At 48.2% G+C, this 12,958-nt stretch overlaps 2 non-coding genes across 2 annotated transcripts; one reads left to right on the top strand and one right to left on the bottom strand.

Annotated features, from left to right (window-relative positions):
- The first annotated feature begins 8,607 nt into the window (after positions 1-8,607).
- On the top strand, positions 8,608-8,679 carry TRNAG-UCC. The gene has a single exon. It is a non-coding gene; the product is annotated as a tRNA-Gly (tRNA).
- A 2,285-nt stretch (positions 8,680-10,964) lies between these two features.
- TRNAV-AAC lies at positions 10,965-11,037 on the bottom strand. The gene has a single exon. It is a non-coding gene; the product is annotated as a tRNA-Val (tRNA).
- Positions 11,038-12,958: the final 1,921 nt, after the last annotated feature.

The raw sequence follows: 12,958 nt of genomic DNA, 5'->3' as shown, positions 1-12,958 counted from the left end.
TTCCCATTTAACTTGTTTCTGTCTTACTTTTGTTTAAACCTTTAGTTTAGATGCTAAAGGATTGTCTGGAAGGATGGAATTTTGGGTAATATCCAAACCTATACTGACCTGGTGATGTGGCTGACCCTTTGGAGTCAGAAGAACACTTTGTTTATGTGAGCAGAGTTTTTAAATAACCTCTCACTGTATCAGAGGGGTAGCCGTGTTAGTCTGGATCTGTAAAAGCAACAAAGAATCCTGTGGCACCTTATAGACTAACAGACGTTTTGCAGCATGAGCTTTCGTGGGTGAATACCCACTTCTTCAGATGCAAGTGGTGGAAATTTCCAGGGGCAGGTTTATATATGCAAGCAAGAAGCAAGCTAGAGATAACGAGGTTAGATCAATCAGGGAGGATGGGGCCCTGTTCTAGCAGTTGAGGTGTGAAAACCAAGGGAGGAGAAACTGGTTCTGTAATTGGCAAGCCATTCACAGTCTTTGTTTAATCCTGAGCTGATGGTGTCAAATTTGCAGATGAACTGGAGCTCAGCAGTTTCTCTTTGAAGTCTGGTCCTGAAGTTTTTTTGCTGCAGGATGGCCACCTTAAGATCTGCTATTGTGTGGCCAGGGAGGTTGAAGTGTTCTCCTACAGGTTTTTGTATATTGCCATTCCTAATATCTGATTTGTGTCCATTTATCCTTTTCCTTAGAGACTGTCCAGTTTGGCCGATGTACATAGTAACTGCACACCGCACCATAGTAACTCTAGCTCAGGAACCAACCCATGCAACAAACCTCGATGCCAACTCTGCCCACATATCTACACCAGCAACACCATCACAGGACCTAACCAGATCAGCCACACCATCACTGGTTCATTCACCTGCACGTCCACCAATGTAATATATGCCATCATATGCCAGCAGTGCCCCTCTGCTATGTACATCGGCCAAACTGGACAGTCTCTAAGGAAAAGGATAAATGGACACAAATCAGATATTAGGAATGGCAATATACAAAAACCTGTAGGAGAACACTTCAACCTCCCTGGCCACACAATAGCAGATCTTAAGGTGGCCATCCTGCAGCAAAAAAACTTCAGGACCAGACTTCAAAGAGAAACTGCTGAGCTCCAGTTCATCTGCAAATTTGACACCATCAGCTCAGGATTAAACAAAGACTGTGAATGGCTTGCCAATTACAGAACCAGTTTCTCCTCCCTTGGTTTTCACACCTCAACTGCTAGAACAGGGCCCCATCCTCCCTGATTGATCTAACCTCGTTATCTCTAGCTTGCTTCTTGCTTGCATATATAAACCTGCCCCTGGAAATTTCCACCACTTGCATCTGAAGAAGTGGGTATTCACCCACGAAAGCTCATGCTGCAAAACGTCTGTTAGTCTATAAGGTGCCACAGGATTCTTTGTTGCTCTCACTGTACTGGACCTAGTTGCTGATTAGGAGTCAGAGAACAGGGATGCAATAAAGGGGGCCATGCGATTTCTTTTTTCAGCTTCTCGATAACCCGTGTGGGGGATCAGAAGCACAGTTGGTGGCTGGTCGGTGAGTTTAACTTCAGTGTTAACCATCAGTTTTGGGAGCATCTACTCTCCCTTTTTCAGCCTGTCCTAACTTTGGCATTTTCAGTTAGAACTGCCCCTGGTCCACCAGGTCACACTAAGCACTGAAGTTAAATGAATAGAATGTTTTTTTATGACCAAGTCTTATAAAATCAACTGAACTCCTTTGTTTTCTTTCATCTGAGCAGGGTTTCTAGTTTTCCAACGTGATGTGATCTCCCAGCTGGAACAAGGGGAAGAGCCATGGGTCCCAGACCTCCAGGGTTCAGAGGAAAGAGAGATCCTGAGATCTTCCTGCACAGGTGAGGAAACATTAAACCACCTCAGAATCTGTAAGTGCCTGAAGGAAACATCTGGGATGCCCAACAAAGCCCTTGGGGAGGTCTCTCAGTTCATTATTGTCCCTAGCAGGGGTCATATCCTCAGGGTAAATATAGTTCATGGCTTCCTATAGATCCTAGCAGACACCAGGCAGTAGCTTCCTCCCTTCCCCCTGCGTATTTGGATGGGATGTGAAGGCTGAATTCATCCCCCTCCTCTCTCCTATTTGGGGGAAGAGTTTGGGGGAGTTCAGCACCTGATTTTTATTTGACCTGTCTTCAGCACTTGTTTGTGTTTGGTCTTCTCCTTTCCATCCCTGTTTGAGGTTTCTGTCTCTGTCACAGCAGGTGATGCAATGGCATGTGAGAAAGAGGAGCAGAATTCTCAGCCTGAAAATGTTGAGCCAGTGGGTAAAAACAGAGCATTATCTCAAAGATCGAAAAGGAATGTGTCCAGGAGTCATGAGCAGGGAAAATCCTGGGAGATTCAGCACAGACCAGAAACAGATCAAGGAAACCAGCCAGGGAAGAAAGTGGATAAATTTATTTCCTGTTGGGGAACTCAGAAGGTCCTCATGGAAATCACAACACAGCAGGATATCCTCAGGCGAAAGAGAAAAAATACATGCAGGAAGTGTGGAAAAACCTCTCACAGCTCAGCCCTTTCTGTACATCAGAGAATCCACACAGGGGACAGGCCCTATGAATGCACTGAGTGTGGGAAAACCTTCAATCGCAGTTCGCACCTTATTAGTCATCAAACAATCCACAGAGGAGAGAGGCCCTATGAATGCCGTGAGTGTGGGAAATGCTTCACTAGCAGCTCAGACCTTTCTCGACATCAGAGAATCCACACAGGGGAGAGGCCCTTTGAATGCTGTGAGTGTGGGAAATGCTTCACTAGCAGCTCAAACCTTTCTCAACATCAGAGAATCCACACAGGGGAAAGGCCCTATGAATGCCGTGAGTGTAGGAAAACCTTCAATCGCATTTCACACCTTATTAGGCATCAAACAATCCACAGAGGAGAGAGGCCCTATGAATGCCGTGAGTGTCGGAAATGCTTCACTAGCAGCTCGGCCCTTTCTGTTCATCAGAGAATCCACACAGGGGAGAGGCCCTTTGAATGCCCTGAATGTGGGAAACGCTTCACTAGCAGCTCAAACCTTTCTCAACATCAGAGAATCCACACAGGGGAGAGGCCCTTTGAATGCAGTGAGTGTGGGAAAAGCTTCACTAGCAGCTCAGATCTTTCTCAACATCAGAGAATCCACACAGGGGAGAGGACCTTTGAATGCCGTGAGTGTGGGAAATGCTTCACTAGCAGCTCAAACCTTTCTCAACATCAGAGAATCCACACGGGGGAGAGGCCCTTTGAATGCCGTGAGTGTGGGAGAAGCTTCACTCAAAGATCAGTCCTTTCTAGACATCAGAGAATCCACACAGGGGACAGGCCCTATGAATGCACTGAGTGCAGGAAAACCTTCAATCGCAGTTCACACCTTATTAGGCATCAAACAATCCACGAGGAGAGAGGCCCTATGAATGCAGTGAGTGTGGGAAATGCTTCACTAGCAGCTCAAACCTTAGATTTAATTTACCCTGGTTCCTCAACTGTTGTTACAGCTCTAGTACCCATCAATCCAAAGACTGAGAGAAATGGAGAGTTCCAACCATTGTCCTTTTAGTATCTTATTGTTCCTCTCTCTGTTTTTTGTGCTGGCCTTTCTATTCTATCATTTTCTGCCTTTGTTTAGTTGGTAACAGTTGGTTTCCATCACTCACGTTTGTTTGTTTAAATCTCTATCCGTTGTTAAATAAATTTTTTGCTTGTTCGATAACTGTACTCAGGTGCTGTGTGAAATACAGTAGCAATGGTCCACAGTAAAACTAGTAACCTGGGATACTTGGGGAAGAGAGGATCTGGGATTTCACCGAGTATCTGGTGATCCGGGCTGGACCCCAGAGGGGGACACATTGAAGGAACTAAAGGGTTAAGGTGGCTGCTGTAGCTCAGAGGAGGGTCCTTGAGTTCCAGCAGGCTGGTGAGTTTGGTCACTAACATCCAGCTTCCAAATGCAAAAGTCCCTCTTCCTTGTGGCAGGTGGCAACAAGGAGACTGAGCCCTCAGCACCCTGAGAAGGGTCACAATGTGTCTCTATGTTGATCCACCTGTCAAATTCACACAGGGAAAGCTCCCGAAAGCACAAAACTCTGCCCTATGAAATCATGGAACATGTGCTCTTTGCTCTGTGAAAGCATGTAAAGAATCCAAGTGCTGGAGGACAGGGTTTGGGTCCAGAGTGACCTAGACAAATTGCAGGATTGGCCCAAAAGAAATCTGAGGAGGTTCAACAAGGAGGAGTGCAGAGTCCTGCACTTAGGACGGAAGAATCCCAGGCACTGCCACAGACTGGGGACTGACTGAGTGAAGGGGATTTGATAGCAGCCTTCAACTACCTGAAAGAGCAGCAGTGTGGGCTTTCTCCTGGCCACTTTTGCTGGGCTGGGCAGGCAGCCTGGAGGCCTTTCTAGAAGAGAATTGGGAACTGAGTTAGAAAAACCAATGTGAAAACCAGAACCTCAGGTTTAGACTCATTTATTTATAATATTAAATCTTCAATTCTAGTGTCACAGTCAATACAATTGCTTCAGCCTGATAGTTGCCCAAAGGGAAACTTAACTTCTCTCCAAAGGGAGTGGAGAGAAAGCACTTTTCAGAGTCCAAGAGAGACAAGGTGGTGAGGGTAAGAGGACCAACCTCTGTTGGTGAAAGAGACAAGCTGTGGAGCTAACCCAGCACCCTTCTTCAGTTCTGTGTAGCCTGGAAGGGCGTCTCTTCCATAACCAGCAGTTAGAACATAAGAACAGCCACACTGAGTCAGACCAGTTCATCTAGCCCACTCTCCCGAAAGGGGCCAATGCCCGGCACCCCAGAGGACCCCTGGGACCAACATGGATACAACACCACCACAAACAAGGTTAAAAGTCAATGCACATGGAGAAGGATCTTGTGTTTCATTCCTTATGTCCTAGTCCCATCATGTGGCCATTTCCTTTTCTTCCTTTCTGTTAAAAGCTTTGGTGTTTTGCACAGAAATGTTATTTCCCCAGGAGCAACCCAGGAGTGGGGGCTGCATTCCTCTACCAAACAGTCACTGGAAGGGGGCAGACAAAGGCCTTTAGGACGAGGCGTCCGTCACTGTCAAAAGATCATCTCCCTCCTGCAAGTCACTGGCAGCCTGAATTTGTTCCTTATCCTCCCAGAGTCTGGGGGCTGGAATCAGCAGTACCCAGCCCCTCCGTGTGTAGCAGGAACAAACACAAACCTGGACTTTAAAACAAGCTGTCCCCTTACTTCTCAGGGAAGATTTTTCTGTGATTGAAGTTGAGCTTCAGTTCCCCTCTCCTGGGGGTGGGGCCAGCTCCCAGTGAGATCTGTTTTCAACATTGCCCCCTTTCAGTCACTCTGGGATGGTAACTCTGCTCCCAGCTGTCAGGCAGCTTCCAGCCCATCCACCCTACTCACTAACTCTGTGGTCATGTGTCACCCCCTTTGCCAGCACACACAGTCTGCAGGAAAGCTACTCCTGCCAGATGCATTGGTGATCTAGTGGTGTGCGTAGGTGCTTTGCAAGCAATTGATCTGGGTTTGATTCCCAGCCAATGCAATAATGGCTTTTCTCTTCTGTTGTTTCCTCATCTGGAAGTGGTTTAATTTCAGTCACATTGTGTTTCAATCACATTATCTAAAGAATGAGACAATAAATGTGTCGAAGTCCAGCAGGTCATACAGGATGGAGGCACACAAGGGACTGGAATGTGTCATCTGAGAAAGACAGAACACTTGGAAACCTGCATCTCCCATCCCCTGGCCTTGCGTGTTATGATTCCAGCTGCGTGAGCTGTTTGTATGATGTTCCGGCACGATGGGGAAATGAAGTTTTGAGTCAGTTTTTGCTCCTGCAGATTCCTTTGCTGTTACAGTTATAATAACATGAACAAAAGGGAGGCAAAATAAACAAACCCCAAATTGCAATACAGGTGGGGAAAGGGACGATCACGGTTAAGCCAAACACGTCAAAATAAAAATTAATACAAAAAAGGGGAGGGGGGAAGAGATCAGGTATGGGGAGATCCCCTTGATATTTCAACACACATTGTTAGAATCAAAGTTCAGACTTGACACTTTAAAACCTGCAGCTACCTGTCTCTCTGAACACCTGTGATGAGCAAGATGGAGTTAGGACACCTGTTCTGCTTCAATCATTTATTGTCTCTCTGTTCTCTCCTTCTCCCCCCAATTCCTCGTCTCCAATGTCTCTGCCTTTCTCCTCTTGCTTCCTCTCCCCTGCCCTTTCCAGGAACTCACACTCTACAGCATTTAGGAAAAGCCAGAGCTCCCATGTTCTGCACATGAGCCTGTGTCAGAGGACGTATGACCCCGGTCAGAACCAGTCACCAGAACAATATGACCCTTTATGGGCGACTTCTCTGCCTGCTCTGCAATTTACACACACCCCCACTGAAGGGGGTGGGGTACAGCTCTGACTGAGAGGCCCCACAGGAGAAATTTCAGCCCAAAGACAAATTTGTGTGAAATGCTGAGAAGTGAAGAGCCCCCCTTCCCCTCCCCCCAAATCCCCAGAACTCTAGTGTCACCCCCATGGCACCAGCACAGGGAACCCAGTGAGATGGGGTTACAGAATACAAGGGGGGAGGCAGCAGGGAGAGAGGTGACAGGGAATCTCTCTTTTTTCTTCTCTTGTCACTTTCTGTTCTTCTCTTTCCTTCCAGGAACTGCAGTCACAGCAGGGAGGGGTTTGTCTCCGTGTCTGTCACGGAGGTGGTGGAAGTGACGGATTCTGTGACTTCCTGCAACCTCCGTGACTTCTGCAGTGAGCACAGTGGCTGACTCCAGGGCCACTCAATCAACTGGCTCCAGGGACCGCCCAAGCAGCGGCCAATGCGGCTGGCCCGGGGACCACTTGACCAGTGGTCCCGAGGGCAGCAGGAGCAGCCACAGCTTGGTGGCCTCTGGCAGCACTTCTGGGGTGGCCAGAGCAGCAGCTGGCCCCCTGGAGCTCCCCCCTGCCCTAGCAGCAGCTGGAGTGGCAGCGACTCTCAGGGCTTCTCCCCTGGTACCTGGTGCTCATTATCCATCAAATAAATCAAAACACTTCCCCCTGCAAGTGGATTTAGCCCAGGACCCTCAGAGTCAGCAGCTGTTACGCCCCCACTGAGCTCTCTGGTCGGGTGTCCTAGTGCCGGGAGCCTCCAATGTAGATCCTAAAATAGCGTTTTTGCACCAGAGGGGCTGAAATTTTGGACCAGACATTGTAGCTCCACTGTTATTTTACTGAATTGCTTCAAAACAGCAAGTGTAGAAAGTCTCCTAAGTGCCAGGCTCTCTGCCATGGAAACAGCTGCCCCTGCTCTGCAGGAGTCTGTACGTTCCACACAGCAACGTCCAAACCTGCTCCACACTGAAGGGGGGTCAGACAGTGACGGTAACGCAAATCTTCAGACTATTAACCCAGGTCCCTTTCTTTAACCCAGGACATGCCAGTCACCTGTTAGCCATGGCGTTATCTTCATCTTCAAATACCTCTCAGGACATTTAACAGAGGGAGTGAACCCCCCCAAATGGCTCCCTGTTGAGGCATTGTACCGTACCTGCCCCTGGAGATTGTCTGGTTTTATACTCTTAGAGCTTTTTCTCTTCAAACCGCTTATTCCAATCTCTGGGCCAACCTCCGCATTTCAGAGTTTAGAATTTACTCTCATCACCCTCCTATGGCACTTTCCATGTGAATTGGGCAAAGCAAGTGGGGGAAGCTCCGTGGCTAATGAAAACCAACGCTCTGGGTGAGGCCTGAACTCACACCCACAGCTGTATTTCCCCCTGCATGAGCCACTATAGGTACTTCTTAGACAAACTTGGGCTGTAGGTGGTTATGTGTGTCTGTGCTTCACCGCTTTGGCTGCTCTGTGAAAAGCTGGTGGGTTTTTGTTTTGTTTTAAGCAATTAGAGTCTAGTACATTTTAACAGGCAGAAAATGTCCTATTCTGGTCTAGCCCCATTTGACTCCTTCTGTCCATCTTCTTCCTTCCCCCCTCAGTGTCTTTCCTTCCCCATTGGGGACATGCAGAGATGAACCCCAGTCAGTCTGTGTCACAGAGAGTCTGTATCTCCTAAGGAATGTGAGTGAAGGATTCCAGCTGAATTAACTCCGCTCACCTGGGTTAGAAACATTTGTTTCTTTCGAGCAGATAGTGGGAAATGGGACATTAATTCAGACCCAGGAGGCAAGGCAGAGGCTTCATGCTCTTGATCTCCAGGAAGGGAGAGAGGATCCCCAGGAAGGAACAGAGCTTCCTTTAGTCTCAAGCTGGGTCTCCTGGAAGTTGGAAAAGACCCTTGGTCACTGAGGATCTCATGGGATCGTGCTGCTCCAGAGGCTCGAGAGTCCTGGGTGCGGGGAGGGTGTCACTGCACAGTCTGAAATGGAAGGGAGGACCCTGGAAGGGAGGGGGAGGAACATAAAATGGAGAGGAATGAAACAGAATAAACGCCTCTTCTCTCTCCCATCCCCAACCCAGCAAGAACTGTTATCAGTGGGGAAACTCCCCACCATGAACGGCAGAGACCACAGAGACATTTGCCTCATGCTGAGAAGTAAGGTGACCAATCACCAAGTGTGAAAAATCAGAGACTTTCACCAGATGCATTGGTGGTATAGTGGTGAGCATAGCTGTCTTCCAAGCAGTTGACCTGGGTTCGATTCCCAGCCAATGCAATGATGTGATGATTCCTCTACTGGGAATTGGTTTAATTTCACTCACATTGTTTCAGTTTATCAATGGAATGAGAGAATCAGTGTCCCAAATCCCAACAGGTCATTAAACACCCAGTGGAGGAAGAAAGGGGTGGGACTATATAATAAGCAGTTGGAGTCATCCTGGTATTACAAGGCTTGGTTTATTTTTTTTTTAAATTTCCTTTACTTCCCTTTCCCTTTTAGAGTCAGAGCCTTTAAGGTCAGAAGGGACCAGTGTGATCATCTAGTCCGACCTGCTGCACCTTGCAGGCCAAAAGACCCCACCCACCCACTCCTGGAATAGACCCGGGAGGGGAGGCAGCTCCATGCTCTGCCCCTACCCCAGGCAGCACATGGAGGCCCTCTGCTCCCCTCCCCCCACAACGGGTGTGCAGAGATGTGCCAGCAGCACTAAGGTGGCTCCCTGCCCACTCTGCCTCCGTCCCTCCGTGCCGCTCCCAGAAGTGGCTGGCATGTCCCAGCATCCCCTGGGGCGGGGGGAGTGTCTCCACGTGCTGCCCCTGCCCCGAGCACCAACTCTGCAGCTCCCATTGGCCAGGAACTGTAGCCAATAGAAGCTCTGGGGGCAGCGCCTGCAGACAGCAGCACATGGAGATCCCCTGGCCCCATTCATCTAGGAGCTGCTGCCAGAGGGTTGTGTGTACCAGTCACTTTGGGAGCTGCACCACCCCTCCTGCACCCCACCCCCACCCCCAGCGCAGAGCCCACACCCAAATTTCCTCCCAGAGCTTTGCTTGTCGTCCTTTCACCAGAACCATCCTTCTTCTCCTGGGCTGCAAGTAGCCATCCCTGGGAAGCCAAGAGGCAGGCACAGGATTCTGCCAGGTAAGTGTCCCCCAGCGCCGCGATGGACGGTGCGATGAAGGTAAGTCTTCCTGAGGCACAATGAACTGCAATGCAGCGAACCACTGGCCAGGCGGTCAGGGCGAAGGGCATTCACTGGAGGTACAAGCTTGTGAGTGACTCCTGAGCACAGGGCCCCTTCCCCTTTTAAGGACCTGCTCCTCATGGCCTGCGACTAGAGATGACTTGGCTGCATCCGGTGGGTCACACTCCACCTCAGCCAGTGTCCATGCTCTGGGTGTGTGATCGCTGCCTAATTAGAGTCCCAGACACCTTGTCTATCTAGGAGCTCTTCTGATCTTCCAGCTGTTCAACCAGCCCCTTCATCCCACAAGCATTCCAGGAGGGAGCGGGAGGGGGAGGGGGAAAGCCACTTCACAGGCATTCAGAGAGGGAGAGGAGACAAAAATGGGAATGGGGGAAGTATAACAGACCTATTGAGCATAGAAATCGCTTCCCAACGTGTCTGGTGGGGTCATGTTCTTGGCTGTCCATGCTTGGGAATGGTGCTTGGACGTCTTTGATCCTAAATCAGAATCAGTCTGGCAGGAGATGAAAGTGTCAGACTTGGAAGGGGATTTCAAATGGATCCCAAGCACCGTTCAAATCCTTTTCCCTCAATGGCAAAGCTGCTTCTGGGAAGGTCGGCTGTTTTTTCTCCCATTATGAAGGTGCTAAAACTCCTGTAAATAACACTAATGAGAGAGGTATCAGAGGGGTAGCCGTGTTAGTCTGGATCTGTAAAAGCAGCAAAGAATCCTGTGGCACCTTATAGACTATCAGACTTTTGGAGCATGAGCATTCGTGGGTGAATACCCACTTCGTCGGATGCATGAGAAAGCGCTGGGTGAAGCAGGTTTCAGTGGATCATGGGAGAATCTCTCATCCTGATTCTGAGACATCAGATGTAACCTAGTCTGGAATTTCACTTTTAAATTAAAATGAAAGTGTCTTCTACCTCTCTGTGTTATGGGTTTTCTATCTTTCATGAAGGCTCCTTGGTCATATAACTGCATGTTAGTTTTGTTTGACAGACTGTAGCTCAGATGTTTTGGGAAATTTCAGACAAATTACCATTTTTTTACTTCAGGTTTGTTTTTCCCCCTATTCCTGCATGATGACATGGAGAAAATTCAAATGCAGTTCAGTCAACAGGAGAGATGTCTATCTAGGAGCTCTTCTGATCTTCCAGCTGTTCAACCAGCCCCTTCATCCCACAAGCATTGCAGGAGGGAGCGGGAGGGGGAGGGGGAAAGCCACTTCACAGGCATTCAGAGAGGGAGAGGAGACAAAAGCGAGGGGGAGGGGAAGTATAACAGACCTATTGAGCAATAGAAATCACTGCTGCTCCTACAACAGCAGGGACAGGCCACTAGGAGTTGGGAAAAATTAAGCCATCATGTTTCTGCCTGGTTTTGAACCAGGGACCTTTTGCGTGTTAGGCAAACATGATAACCACTACACTACAGAAACTCTGTTGCAGGGCTCTGCCCTTCCCTTCATAAGAACAGAAGAATGGCCATACTGGGTCAGACCAAAGGTCCATCCAACCCCATATCCTATCTGCCAACAGTGGCCAATGCCAGGTGCCCCAGAGGGACTGAACCTAACAGGTAATGATCAAGTGATCTCTCTCCTGCCATCCATCTCCACCCTCTGACAAACAGAGGCTAGGGACACCATTCCTTACCCAGGCTGCCTAATAGCCATTAATGGACTTCACCTCCATGAATTTATCTGCAAAAATAATGAGGAGTACTTGTGGCACCTTAGAGACTAACAGACTTATTTGAGCATAAGCTTTCGTGGGCTAAAATCCACTTCATCAGATGCATACAGTGGAAAATACAGCAGGAAGATATATATATACACAGAGAACATGAAAAAATGGGTGTTGCCATCCGTACTATAATGAGAGTGAGCAGTTAAGGTGAGCTATTATTAGCAGGAGAAAAAAACCTGTAGTGACAATCAGGATGGCCCATTTCCCACAGTTGACAAGAAGGTGTGAGTAACAGTAGGGGGCAAATAAACATGGGGAAATAGTTTAATTTGTGTAATGACCCACTCACTCCCAGTCTTTATTCAAGCCTAATTTAATGGTGTCCAGTTTGCAAATTAATTCCAATTCAGCATCTCTCGTGGGAGTCTGTTGTTGAAGGTTTTTTGTTGTAATATTACGACTTTTAGGTCTGTAATCGAGTGACCAGGGAGATTGAAGTGTTCTCTGGCTGTGTTTGAATGTTATAATTCTTGATGTCTGATTTGTGTCCATTTATTCTTTTATGTAGAGACTCTCTGGTTTGGCCAATGTACATGGCAGAGAGGCATTGTTGGCACATGATGGCACATATCACATTGGTAGATGTGCAGGTGAATGAGCCCCTGATGGCATGGCTGATGTGATTAGGTCCTATGATGGTGTCCCCTGAACAGATATGGGGAGAGAGTTGGCAATGGGCTTTGTTGCAAGGATAGGTTCCTGGGTTAGTGTTTTTGTTGTGTGGTTGCTGATAAGTATTTGCTTCAGGTTGAGTGGCTGTCAGTAAGCAAGGACTGACCTGTCTCCCAAGATCTGTGAGAGTGAGGGATTGTCCTTCAGGATGGGTTGTAGATCCTTGATGATGCACTGGAGAGGTTTTAGTTGGGGGCTGAAGGTGACGGCTAGTGGGGTTCTGTTACTTTCTTTGTTGGGCCTGTCCTGTAGTAGGTGACTTCTGGGTACTCTTCTGGCTCTGTCAATCTGCTTCTTCACTTCAGCAGGTGGGTAGTGTAGTTGTAAGAACGCTTGATAGAGATCTCGTAGGTGTTTGTCTCTGTCTGAGGGGTTGGAGCAAATGCGGTTGTATCTTAGAGCTTGGCTGTAGACAATGGATTGTGTGATCTGGTCTGGGTGAAAGCTGGAGACATGTAGGTAAGTATAGCGTTCAGTATGTTTCCGGTATAGGGTAGTGTTTATGTGACCATCGATTAGCACAGTAGTGTCCAGGAAGTGGATCTCTTGTGTGGATTGGTCCAGGCAGAGGTTGTAGGTGGGATGGAAATTGTTGAAATCATGGTGGAATTCCTCAAGGGTTTTCTTTTCCATGGGACCAGATGATGAAGATGTCATCAGTGTAGCACAAGTAGAGTAGGGGCATTAGGGGACGAGAGCTAAGGAAGCGTTGTTCTAAGTCAGTCATAAAAATGTTGGCATACCGTGGGGCCATGTGAGTACCCATAGCAGTGCCGCTGACTTGAAGGTACACATTGTCCCCAAATGTGAAATAGTTATGGGTGAGGACAAAGTCACAAAGTTCAGCCTCCAGGTTTGCTGTGACATTATCGGGGATACTGTTCCTGATGGCTTGTAGTCCATCGTTGTGTGGAATGATGATGGAGCGTCTACATAGCC

Source organism: Mauremys mutica, unplaced genomic scaffold, assembly GCF_020497125.1.
Source record: "Mauremys mutica isolate MM-2020 ecotype Southern unplaced genomic scaffold, ASM2049712v1 Super-Scaffold_100441, whole genome shotgun sequence".
In the NCBI taxonomy this organism is placed as follows: Eukaryota; Metazoa; Chordata; order Testudines; family Geoemydidae; genus Mauremys; species Mauremys mutica.
The sequence above is the reverse complement of the archived record's forward strand: the minus strand, read 5'-3'. Positions and strand labels throughout refer to the sequence as shown.